Source organism: Paroedura picta, chromosome 3 (assembly GCF_049243985.1).
Source record: "Paroedura picta isolate Pp20150507F chromosome 3, Ppicta_v3.0, whole genome shotgun sequence".
NCBI lineage: Eukaryota > Metazoa > Chordata > Lepidosauria > Squamata > Gekkonidae > Paroedura > Paroedura picta.
In genome coordinates this window covers 89549574-89563640 of record NC_135371.1, presented here as the reverse complement: position 1 = coordinate 89563640, position 14067 = coordinate 89549574, and positions in this window count along the sequence as shown.

Sequence of the window (14067 nt, the reverse complement as noted above, 5' to 3'; positions counted from 1 at the left end):
ATTAGAGGGGTAAATTCCCATACAGTCCAACCTCAAAGGCAGCCATTTACTCTAATATCCTGGCATGACTTGATTTCCCCCTAAGCATTTATCATATTTTAGAAAAGCATTTTTCTCATTTTCTTATCATAGTGCGTTTCTATCAGAAACATGAGCAGAGAATTTGGAGGGCTCAACAAATTTCAGCATGCAAACCATATTCTCAACAGTTTATCCCTGATTATATAACTTGTCTTTTGTTATGATTGATTTAGTTGATTTCTTAATCCATATCTAATTATGTAGGCATTTATCTATAAAGTAGATGTTTTGTCAAGAAGTGATATCTTATTATTATTATTATTTGATTTATTTCCCGCCACTCCCTGGGTAGGCTTGTGGCGGGTAACAGTTGTCTTAAAAATCCCAATTAAAACCCCATTAAAAGACATTAAAATCATAACATGCCGGCAGCCAATCACAATCTACTCCCACCTACCAAGGCGATAGAGAATGGGAGAGATGATGTATACTTCAGACCCCCCGGGGGGGCAACGCTCTACCTCGCAGACCCCAGCCTCAACCATAAACCTGGCGGAAGAGCTCTGTTTTACAGGCCCTGCGGAAAGCTGACACCCAGGAGCTCATTCCACCAGGTGGGGGCCAGGACCAAAAAAGCCCTGGCCCTGGTTGAGGCTAGGAGCGCTTCTCTAGGGCTGGGAACGACCAATAGATTTCCCCCCACAGAGTGTAATGCCCTGCGGGGGACACAGGGCGATAGGCAGTCCCTCAAGTATGTGGGTCCCAACTCGTGTAAAGCCTTAAAGGTTAATACCAAAACCTTGAACCAGATCCGGACAGCAACTGGCAATCAGTGCAGCTGCCTCAGCACAGCCTGGATGTGGGCCCTCCAAGATGTGCTAGTGAGGACACTAACAGCTGCATTTTGCACTAGCTGAAGTTTCCGGATCAAGGACAAGGGTAGGCCCGAGTAGAGCGAGTTACAGAAATATAGTCTGGAGGTGACCGTTGCATGGATCACTGTGGCTAAGTGATCAGGGGACAGGTAGGGGGCACTAATAGCTGGGCTTGGCGAAGGTGGAAAAATGCCTGGCCTGCTACTCTCTTGACCTCTGCCTTCCTAGTCAGGGAGGTGTCGATGGTCACGCCCAAATTCCTGGCCTGGGTTAAGTTGTACCCCTGCCAGGGTGGGCAAACGCGCTTCCTGATCCCGCCCCCTGCCTCCCAGCCACAGGACCTCCATTTTGGAGGGGTTGAGTTTCAGACGACTCTGCTTGAACCATTCTGTCACTGCTTCCAAACATCTGACAAATGGTTCCGGGGGGGGGGGGGGGAGTCCAGGCAGCCATCCATTAGGAGATAGAGCTGGGTGTCATCAGCACCAGCTGGGCCAGAGGGCGCATAAAGATGTTGAACAAAGTGGGGGAGAGAACCGCACCCTGAGATACCCCACAGGGGAGTCTGTCAGGATGCGAGAAATCTCCCACTGCAACCCTCTGGGTCCGGTTCTGGAGAAAGGCGCGTATCCAGCGCAAGGCTGTGCTCCTTATCACCGTGCTGGCGAGGCAGTGGACCAATATCTCATGATCTACGATGTCAAAGGCTGCCGACAGGTCTAAGAGGACCAGCACGGCTGACGCGCCTCTATCCAGCTGGCAGCAGAGGTCATCCAGCAGGGCGACCAGCACCGTCTCCACCCCGTGACCAGGATGGAAGCTAGAGTGATATGGATCGAGTGCCGAAGTTTCCTCCAAGAAAGCCAGGAGCGGGTCATAAAGAGATCAGCTACAATTCCCAGAGATCTCTAGGCCCCATCTGGAGGCTGGCAACCAATCCTAGAAGAATATACACAACACAAGAAAACCTAGGCAATCTTTGTGAAAGGGAGATGAGAGTACAAACACAACCCTACCCATTCCAGCATCTTCTTCCCATTTAAGGGCCTTGTCTCATCTGAATCATTTCCAGATTAGCCAAAGGTAATACAGTCACCATTATATTATGGATGATGTCACTGAAATCACTTTTAACAAAGGGGACACCTAGTAGTTGGACTATCTTTAGTTTGTTGTCAGCTAATGTGATCTCTTGGGATAACTATCAGATCCAATTAAACATGTCATATCTCAGTTTGACATCAACTCACAAATAATTGGGTTCCACCATCATGGCAAACTAGAATAAAAGACTTCAAACTGAGGACTTATGTAACCTGCAAACTGGTTAAAGGAAACATTTCAGAACCAGCTCATTCCTTTGGATGTTGGATAGATTTTCTTTGGTCAGTAGGTTGAGTCTTTATTTATTTATTTACGGTCTAAAATTTTAGAAGCACTACTATACAATAGCAGTTTGTAAAGGGAAGGTAATGCATTAAAAGGTTAAAAACTTAAAACTTCTCCACCATAAAAGCCAACATTTAGAAGCATTAACTGCCATTGACTATTTTACATGGATAAAATGAGCCATAAAAGCAATAAAACTTAAAAAGCTGTTAAAATATAAAACAAAAGACAAGATTAAGAGGCGTGCGATACATCTACTAACCAAAAAACATAAGAAGTTCTGTGGGCCTGTTATGGCTATACATGAGTGACCCATTCTTTCCTAATTCTTAAAGCTAGCCATGCAAATTTTGCTACTTTGCTAGTTAACAAATTATCTGTATCTGATAGCAATATTTGCAGGCGATGCTTTCTCAGGTCGTGAGGGCATTCTATAAGCATTGGTACTAATGCACCTGTGCAAATATGATTATACAGCTTTAACTCAAATAAGATGTGTTCTGTGTTCTCTACTTGACCCTCATTGCAGATACAGAGTCGATCCTTGAGAGGGAGTCCATCAAATTTCCCACTCAAGTAAGCAGAGGGCAGGGCATTGTGACGAAGGAGGGTAAAGAATCTCCTGTGCTCAGGATTTACCACTTTTCTTAGATATTGCATCTGTGTGTTCCTGTTTAGGAGATCTTTCCTAAAGAGTGGGTCCTGAATATTGTTGAGATCATGTTGTCTCTCTACTTCTATCACTCTTGTCTTAACAAGAACTATATCCTTGTCATAACCCATAGACAAAAACAATTGATATGAGAGACCATAATAGCACACCTTTTTAGTGAGTGCAATTTGCCAAGGCGCGACAAATGTGTCGATCACTATTAGACTTGCAAGACCTTGCTGTTGGAAAAGTAGTTTTAGCCAGAATGTAAAGGTAGCTATCCAAAGCCTAGACTGAACGTTGACCATACCTGTCTCAATCCTAACTGCTACGTTTGAGATGTTGTTTAGTATAGCCAGAATTGCCCTCAGAAATTTGGACTGGACCTTTTCTAGACTGCCCAATCTGCCTGTTATACTAATTGGAGCCCCATATGTTAGTTGAGCAAGAGCCTTAGCCTTGAAGATGTTAATCGGTGCTGGAATGTAGCGGCCTCCTTTCTGCCAGAATTTTTTAATTGCACCTGCACTTTACTGTGCATTTAAAGAGATGTTATTAATATGGGCAGATCTTGAATAGGTAGCCTGGAAAATAATGCCAAGATATTTGTAATGTTGGACTTGTTCTATTAGGGTGCCATTTAGTCTCCAGATATGAGATTTAGGTGTCTTACCACATACCATGATCTTGGTCTTATCATGGTTAATTACCAGGCTATTCAATTGACAGGAGTTTAGCGCTCTTAAGGCTCTTCTCAGTCCTATAGGGGTTCTGGCAAATACGGCTAAGTCATCAGCATATAATAAAAGTGAGATGTGTCTTTCCCCAACTTTTGGTGGGTGGAAATTTGTTTTTTTCAGAGAGTGTCCAATATCGTTTATAAAGAAAAGGAGAGGGGCTAAGATACAACCCTGCTTAACTCCCTTTCTAGAGTTAATTATATTAGTTAGATGACCTTGAGGAGTACACTTAACTCTAATAGCTGTGTTTTTGTATAAGGTTTTAATTAAGAAAAGTAGACGTCTGTCAATGGATGTCCTTTCTAATTTGGCCCATAGCAAATTTCTAGAAATAGAATCAAATGCAGATTTAAAATCGATGAAGGCAATATAAAGGGAGGACACCATTTTAGATGAATATTTAGCTATCCGGTGGTCAACTAACATATAGTTGCCCAGTGTTGACCTTCCTTTTCTAAAGCCTCCTTGTTCCTCTATGAGCAGGTTTTCTTCCTCTAGCCAGTCTTAGAATTTCCAACTTAAATGCCTTGCATATAATTTGCTTATAGTACTCGATAAACTTATAGGCCTATAGTTCTGTGGGTCATTCCTGTCACCTTTTTTGTAGATTGGAACCACCACTGCGACCTCCCACCCTTTCAGGAGTCTGCCTGATCTGTCAATTACTGTGAAGAATTTGGCTAGTACTGGTGTCCACCAATCAATGTTTCTCTTTATTAAATCAGGGGGTACTAGATCATAGCCAGGAGCTTTACCTGATTTCAAAGTTCCTATCAGCTTCCTTATTTCCTTTTAGGGTCTCCTGAAGGCTCTCTACAAGGGTATCAAAGGCACATACGGACATAGAATTTTCATTGCTTAATAGGAACTCTTCTGTCCTGTTAATGAAGGTCTGAGAGCCTAACAGATTGCTGATAAGTTTATCTGTCTTCATATTCCACTTAACTTTAGGAATGCAGTTTTCCTCGTTAGACATGCCTTCATATCGCTGTAATAAGCGGAGTTGTTTAGTAGGGATGGGACAGCGCACTATAAGTGGAAAATGGTCACTGTCATAGAAAGAGGATACCTCAAATTCTACTGAGCTCTGCATCATATTTTTAGATATTATTATATAGTCGATGATGCTCATTCTGTCTCCCGACCAGAAGGTAAATTCTGCTGGGTAATCTGATATTACTGAACCATTCAGAATAACTAGGTCCAATCCATATACCAGTTGGACCAATTTAAGACCTGAGAGGTTATGCTTACTATCTTTGAAGGATCTTCTATGTAGTGAAGTTAAAATCTCAGAGTCAGGAGTATGTAAGTTGTAGCTAGTGAAGAGAGTATAGTCGCCGCAACCCATCCTGGCATTACAATCCCCTCCTAATATGAGGAATGCTGATCAAAAGATCCTCTAAATATATCTCAAAGCCCTCCCAGAAGGATTCTATCTGCTCTTTAGTTCCTCCTGGGGGACAATAGATGTTAACCAGGAGGTAGCATGCATGTTGAAATGAGATAGCCACAGCCATAGATGACTGCCCATAATTTGGTAGAGCTTGATTTCATCATCAGTTGAGTGGACACTAAAATAGCCAACCCCCCCCCCCCTTTGATCTTCCATGGAGAGAGGGTTCTGCAGGGAGATCAAATGTTTTATAGCCAGGCAGATATGGTGGGAGCAAAAGCCACGTCTCCTGGAGCATAATGATATCATATTTAGTAAGAAAACTAAGAACTTCCGGGTCACTACTTCTACCGGCCCATCCCCTGGAATTCCATGACAATAATACAAGTTTCTGCATGCCCACATTCCCACCCCCAAGTCTTGACTTATCTAGTCAATCCCAGTTGATCAGATCTAGTTGTCCCTCTGGGTCAGAGTAAATGCAGCCATTTCTTGTAGATAATGATGTCTTAACCCTTTCCGTAAGATGTTGTTGCTTTTGCTGCGGGTTACCTATGGGTAGTGATTTTCCATTGATGTCATTATTCTTTTCATTTTGAGGGGGTGTCTCGGAGCTGGAATTTGTAGCTTGTTCTTCCAGCTGTGAACCTTCAATAAGCGGGGATATTCCTTTGGAGCCATTTGGTTTTTCATGCCTCGAGGGTTTCTCAGGTGGAATGACTGTCTCTTGTCCTGGAACTCCAGTTATGTTACCGTTTTCCGTAGGGGTGGCGTGTGACACTTCCATGTTGATTTCACCATCTGTGGCTTCGAGGAGTTTGTCTCTAAGATAAGATAGGCGTGCTGTGATTGCATCCTGTTCTGGCCTGGGCAACTTCCCAAATGAGTGCAGAAGCTCCTCCTCTATTGAGTTGTCCAAATTGATTATCCCCCGTTCGCCAGTCTCTGTGGAGCTCTTCAGGTTAGGCTGTTTGCTTAAGACCTATTTAGCATGATTTTGTTCCCGTGAACATATCTCCCTTGTGCACGTCTTTAAATTGGTTAGGGGGCTAATAACTGTGTTTTTAAATACTCTGTTTGGGAACACTCCCAATTTCTCCAATCTTCCCCTCTGTGCCAAAATTAGTTTGGGAATTGTTGCACTCCGAAAGGTTAACAATACTTTCATAGTTTAGATCGGGCTGCTCAAAGTCTCTGTAGTATTCAAATCAATAGAGTTTATTGGTTTATTTAAGATAACACTCAAGTGTTTGGTCACTTTCCAGGTGGGCCCCCAGGATGGTAACTGGCCTCTATACGGGCAGACTGTCAGGCCAACACTTCGTTTTTGAAGGATAAGATTTTGGAGCAAAGAAGCACCATTTGATAGCTATGTCGTTGGCTGTTTGGTGTTATCAGCTGATGATCCTAGAGGATTAGTTAAAAACTTAGATGCACCTTGCATCCTATCCTTGCCCTGTACCAGATGTTTCTCTTTAATTAACAGATCAGTTTTCAAGGAAAGGGCACTTATATCTTTTTTTAATTCAGCTATCAGACCAAATGTGTTTGTAACTGTGTTAGCCGTTAGTTCGACAAACTTTAATAGTAAATCAACTTTACTCTCATTAAGTCTGCTGTCTTTATAAGTTAGTTCACTTACTTCCTGGTTTAGTTTGTCCTTTTCCCTTTCTGACTCTAGCCTGCTACTGCTTTCCTGGCTCTTTGCCAGAGCTGCATAGTGATTTGATACTGGTATTTGGTTAAGGTGGGAGTCTTTATTTGGAAAATAATCATCAATCTTCTTTTGTTTGCTGGCTGGCAATAACTCTTCCTCCTTAGAGTCGCCATTTCTTCTTCGTTTGTTTCCACCCGTCTTTATCATTTTAATGACGACTTTACTAAGCAGCCACAGTAAAATACAATGTTCCAATAATTGTGCCTAGTTTCAGGTGTGCCAAAACAAGGTTTGAATATGTAACTTCTTGTCTGTGAGTTCTAATTAAGGAGAGTTGGGATGTTGCTATGTTCCACAGCTGGGCGGGACGGACGCGAAATCACAAGCTGTTTGCTGATTTTTGTGTGCTGGCAGATTCCCTCAAGAACCGCACACCAATTAAGACTCCCAGAAGACCATTACAGTAGCATGAAAGAGAAGTAAAGAAGTAAATCATTAACAGCCCAAATAAAAGATAAAAGATAAAAAATAGAGAACTGAAGATGGCGCCATAAAGAAAGCTGGACTTCTGTTCAGCTCTTAAGCCATGCCGAGGGTCAGGGGCTTCTGCACCTGGCTGACCTGAACAGATACGCAAATCTGCTCACCGGTCGCCCCAGGAACCGGGAACGGTGACCTGAGGGTCCTACAGATCCGTAGGGAGATAGCAAGACCTCCCTGGATTAATAGCGGCTTGTGCTCAAGGTCACGATGGCGTCTTTGTCGCAAACAACTTTACAAGCTTGAAACGACCAGCCGACCTCACATTCTTCCCAGACCATCATTTACCAGATCGACAGGAGCAGAAGCTGACAGAAGCTGGAACCTACAACAGTAAGAATTGAAAGCTTTCTGGCTTTTCTCTCTCTTCTCCCACAAGCTCTTCCCTCCCCCCCCCCCTCAACCAATTCACAAGCGAATTCCTTCTTTCCCCGAGTGAGAGACTCCCAGCTAATTATACCCATTAACCAAACAAAGAGAGTGCTTTGAAGATTTATGGGTGAAAGTTCAGTGGGGGAATTTGACTTGATACGGAGATCGACAAACTGATAATTTGGGATCGCTCGTGCTCCCGCGAGACCTCACGAGACTTTCTGTTTATAGTTTGTGACTGCCTAGAACTATGGAAGAATTAACTAAGGCACAGCTTTTCCATTTGTTATGCAAAGGAAACTCAGAGATACTGAAAGCAGTCAATAAGCTGGAAAAGGAAATTCGTGGGACTAAGGGGGAGCTTTTGGATGGAGCCCAAGGTCCGGAGAGACCAGCTGATGACGCAGCTCAGCTAACAGTAAATCAAGTGAAACTTCAATGTCTGGAAGTTAATCAACTGGAGGGAGAGAGTGCCAGAGATGTAAAAACCCAAAGTATCTTTAAAGAACCTGGGAAAACAGATTCACGGAAGGAAAGTACCAAAAACCTGGAAGTCTATTCAGAGCAGGAAATGACTTGGATCAGCAAAATAAAAAGAGTCTATTCAAAAGCGACAGCAACTAGGAAGCTATCAGGAGATATTTCTGTGCAACCAGAGGAAGAGATCCAGATTGACAAAGGATTCAGAGCCCCCTCAAAGGCGATTACAAGCAAGAATCAAGTAAGAGATTTCTCTGGCCCTGACAGAAGGACAATCAGAAACACTCTACTATGGAAAAAAACACAATTTCATTTTCTGCGACCACCTGAAAGATGAGCTGAACAATGGAGTAGTCTCCTGGCTTCCTGGGAGAAAAATAGCAGTAGCAACCTTTAGGACAGGTCCAATATATGAAGGGAACTGACTTTATATCATTTAAGACAATAATAGAATATATCCTTATAATAGATTATACCCTCCTATGTATCAACAACTACTTTGTTAAGAAAGATGGTAATAACTCCTAGATCAGGATTAATATGCGATGGGAATTGAATATGTATGTTAATATGTATGCCAAAAGAGGATGACAAACCATATTTTATAGGCATTAACAAGACAACAGTAGTAATTCTTGGGTCAGGGCCAATTTATGAAGGAGACTGACCTAATATCATTTAAGATAATAACAGAATGTATTCCTATAACAGATCTCATATGTATTAACAATCACTTGGCTAAGAAAAATGGTAAAAACTTCTAGACTAGGAATAATATGTGATGAGAACTAAATATCTATGTTAAAAGAGATGGCAAACCATATCAACTGGTCGCTTTTTCTTTACAACTTCTCTGTAAATGCTTTATATAATAATAAACAATAAAATTATTTAAAAAAAAAAGAAAAAGAAAAAAAAATACTTTCCTGAGAGCATCACCTGCTGTGTTATCTCCTCACCATCGCCATCTTGTCTCCTTTGCCCAGTAGGTTGAGTCTATTAGTAAATTTCCTTTGGAAAGATCTCCCAGTCCTGGAAGACAAATGCCAAACTCATGATAAATAATGAGCTGGAAGAAATTAAAACGCCTTATCATCTGATATAAGTGAGTCTATCAAGTCCTGTCCTAAAGGAATCTAGTGCTTTTTAATAGTTTTAAGAAAAAATTCAGCAACTCTAGCTTTTCCTTTCACTGAGGAAGTTCACCTTTCAAAATATATCTATGCTGTTGGAAGTACAAAAGCTTATGTCAGTGAACCAGTACAGTTCAATTTTATTTATTTTGTGTGAACATTTCTAACCTGTTTTTTATCTAGCAATTCTGGAACATAATGTGGATAAGTCAATAAAACAAAAACAACAATAATAAACAATTTTTTCAAAAATTTATCAAAACCTCCAAAAACAAAATCTTATAGACAACAAAAATCATATAACCAAAAAAAAAACCTGTCATTTTTTAAAATTTGAATTCAGCACTCATGAACACATGAAGTTGACTTGTACTGAAATAGACCCTTGGTCCTTCAAGGTTAATATTGTGTACTCATACTGATAACAGTTCTTCAGAGTTTCAGGTGGAGTTCTTTCACATCACCTACCACCTGGGAACTGAAACTGGGACCTCTGTATACCAAGCGGATGTCCAACTACACTGAATCCTATCACTTCTCCATCAGTACTAATTAAAGGCTCTTTTATAAAAATCCTTTTTACAACCTCCTCTGAAGGTAAGCAATACAGAAATCTACCTTACTGCCTCTAAAAGGCTATTCCAAAATAACAGAGCAGCCATTGAGAAGCCTGCATTTGAGCCACAGCCACATGAAGCCTACGAGACATATTACTTTACTATGTTATTGTTGTTGTTAGAAGTCATGACCCCATGGACAATGATCCTCCAGGCCTTCCTGTCCTCTACCATTCCCCAGAGTCCATTTAAGTTTGCACCTACTGCTTCAGTGACTCCATCCAGCCACCTCATTCTCTGTCATCCCCTTCTTCTTTTGCCCTCGATCGCTCCCAGCATTAGGCTCTTCTCCAGGGAGTCCTTCCTTCTTATGAGGTGGCCAAAGTATTTGAATTTCATCTTCAGCATCTGGCCTTCTAAGGAGCAGGAAGGGCTGATCTCCTCTAGGACTGACTGGTTTGTTCGCCTTGCAGTCCAAGGGACTCGCAAGAGTCTTCTCCAGCACCAGAGTTCAAAAGTCTCAATTATTTGACGCTCGGCCTTCCTTATGGTCCAACTTTCGCAGCCATACATTGCAACTGAGAATACCATAGCCTTGACTAAACTCACTTTTGTTGGCAGGGTGATATCTCTGCTTTTTAGGATACTGTCTAGATTTGCTATAGCTTTCCTCCCCAGGAACAAGCGTCTTTTAATTTCTTTGCTGCAGTCCCCATCTGCAGTGATCTTGGAGCCCAGGAAAATAAAATCCATCACTATCTCCATTTCTTCCCCATCTATTTGCCATCTATTTACCATATTTCTATTTCTAACCACGAGAAAGAATAAATGGTTTCACTGGATTATACTATTTCTAGATTGAATCATTTTGACTAAGTTGTTTCTTAAAAATGGAACCTGAAATTGTTTTAGCCTGGGGTTTTCTAAATATAAACTATACTGGGCTTCAAATAACAAAAAATGAAAAATCTGGATTTAACAATTGCTTTTTCTAAAAGAAAAGAATAAAACAGGCTGAATGTCATGTTGCTCTGAAAACAGCTGGCTACGAGCACCTACTAACCATTCTTCATCAATCTTGACACAGTAACCTACTTTGAAGGTATGAATGTTGTTGCCATATCTCTCTCCTGAATAATTCCAGTTCATCAGAGCTGCAGTATGTTATCATGGTTAAGACTCAGAATTTTGATTTTTAAATAATAAGGAAGGCTGCCAAAGATTTTTGTCCTTACGAATTAGATATTCTGAGCAGGGATAATTAAGTCATAGATACATATTTCACTTATAACCCAAATGTGCCTTGTAGACTTGCACTGCAATCCTAAAGAGATAAATCTGAAATAGAGAGAGGGCCCACCTTCCAATGCTTTAGCTGTAGGATTCTTCTAACCATGATACTGATAGCCTGTGCTCTGGCATAGAAGTGGGATGTACCTGCTGCAGATTTTGTAGCCTTTTTAATCTTTAGGATTAAGCATTAAAGGGTCAGTGTCTGGATCTTGAAGGAGATTATCAGACCAGGCCCTGGTGGCCCTAGAGAAATATGAGCTCAGTGGAGGCTCAGGTTGTCAGAAAGGCTGTTTTCATGGGATTCACAAGGGCCATCAACATCATCATCATCCACTGAATGCTTAAACACATTGTCCACATCCTTAGGCAGCTCTGTTCATGAATATAAGACAACTACTGAAGCATCTAGCAGAGTGACCTGAGGTCTTCCATGTTGTCTGCTGGAAAGACAAAGACCTTTTCCTCCCCGTGTCTGAAAGTGCCATCGCCTGGAACTACCCATTGTGCCTTTAGCGTGTAATCAAAGAATTTAGGGAACAGAGAAACTGAAGATGCTTTGGATGGTCTCTTAAAACCTCTAGTATCTAAATTTGTTGAAAGCGGTGAGCAGGGTTTTTTGTTGTATTGAATTGGTAGTTAAGGGAAGGGAACAACACCTTTTTTAATCTGCAGAAATGTTCTTGCCTTGAAAGGCCTAGAATTTCTTTAGGAAAGGTCTAGGAGAATGTTCTGACCATTCCCCTTCCTCTTTATCAGAGCTTGTTGCCATAGAGCCTATGGTTGAAAGGTGCTCCTCCACCCCTAATCCCATCCCTGACAATAGTGGTGAGGCAGAAAGGGAACATCTCTTGATTAGTGTTCAAAAACTGCTGATATTGCCAGTGCTAGCATCATTATGGGTGAAATCAGCCACAGCCTCCACTTAGCCAGATATTCTTAGCTATGGAAAGGCCAATATGATTCCTGGTTGCATATGCACAAGCTGGGAGATGCCTAGGCTATACTAAAGGCTTGCATCCTCCAATCTGTGGAGGGAAGGTGGAAAAAGTGCAGGAAAACCTGAGTGGTCATCCTATTAGAATTTTCTGGACTGCTGAAGCTACTAGGAAAGGCCTAAGAGAAGCTTGGGGGTGGGCAGGGCTGCTCTGCCACCGCTGCTTCGATCGGCCACTTGTCCATGTTGGAAGTCCTATGTATCGGGGATGGATGGGTCTGACCTTCACCTCCAATCCTCTTGCTTCTTGTAGTCCCAGTAGCCTCCAAGTCTGTATCAGCCAGACCACTCACTGTGATTTCCTTATGATCGTTTGGATTCCTCATGATTGTTAGTAGTGCTCTGCCGGGATTTTCAAGAGCAGTCAGGGCCAGCTGCAGGATTACTCAAACCTGAGGTCTGCCAGCACCAACAGCAGTCCATGATGCTCAAGATGCAATTGCAACTAGCCAGTCTCCGATGCCTGAAGCCTCAAGCAGGATTGTTTCCCCATTCTTTCTAAGACCATTTATGCACTGGAGGTTTCATGCCGGGCTGCAGGCTGGAGTTTTAGTCGTGGCAGGTTGCCCCACCTCTTCCTGCACCCACAAAGGGGAGCATTTGGTCCGGTGTTACTCATCTGCCCCCGATTTTTGCTCCTGCACAGGAGCTGAGACAGTGAAGTTTCTAATGCATAAATGGTCTAAGACAGGCAATAGGACCCTTTCTCAAGGTCTTTCCATCTTCCATACCAACAAGGTAAGAAACTCCAAAAGAGCAGGTCTAGGCTCAGATCTAGTAGATCACCATTGGGCTTTTCTAAAGCATTGGGCCTGCAAGTCTTCAAGCATTCTGCTGGAGGTATCGGCCCTTGGCCAGTCTCCAGTGGCTGGAACCTCAAGTGGGGTTCTTGTTTTAATGGAGATGGAAAGTGTCAAGCATTCTGCCACATTACAATACTTTCTTGTGGTTTCGGATTTCTAAAATCCTAATGCATTGATTAAGGAATATCACATTTTTATGACTGTACTGGCTTACTATATGTAATCCACCTTGAATTCTTGTGAGAAAGGTAGACTATATAAAACATAAGTAACTACATTAAAAGATAAAAAGAACCAAAAAGCTGTGGAAAAGAAATATGAGTAAAATATGGGGGGGGGGGGGGCACAGGACCGAGATAGATTCTCAAGCCTTCATATGTTACTTCGGTGTTTTTAGGAATAATCCCTAAATACTACCAGACTTAAATGCATTTCTATGACAAATTGGCAAAATGGCTTGTATGTTGCTCCCTCGTCTTGCCAACGTACTTTTATCAACCTTAACATATGAAATGTTGCATTCAATGCCAAGAACATCTACCATTTAGATGCATCTATGAACTCTCTCTACTATAGCTACACACTACCAATTTATTTATGTATTTCTTATATTTTTTATACTGCCCTCCCTTTTGGCTCAGAGCGGTTTACATATAATGAGAGGAAGTACACATAACAAGTAAAAGATAATTCATAAAATCAAGTAAATAATAGTAACAGAGATTATAACTGGTAATAATGGTGTGTATAACATCTAGTTAACTTGCTAATTACCCAACAATCCCATGAAAAACCGGTGTGAATTTACTATACGGATAGGGGCTTTTCTGGGGGGCCAGTAGATGTTCTTTGGTCAGCCTCAACCAAAAGCCGGCGGAAGAGCTCCATTTTGCAGGCCCTGCGGAACTGTGAAAATTCAGGCAAGCAGACACCCTTTGCAGCAGAACCTTTTCATTCCGGCTGCATCTGTGGGGGACGCAGAAATCCATGGCAGCCAGGGTCCACCACTGAACTTGGTCCTGTGGGGATACAAGGAGTGGAGCATGAGGCTCCAGCAGCAGCCCAGAGCAGCCACCACTATGAGAAATCTATATCAGCAATTTTCCCTGTGGTTCCTTTAAGTCCCACCAAGTTTTATTCTGGGTATAAGCTTTCCTGTTTGTTT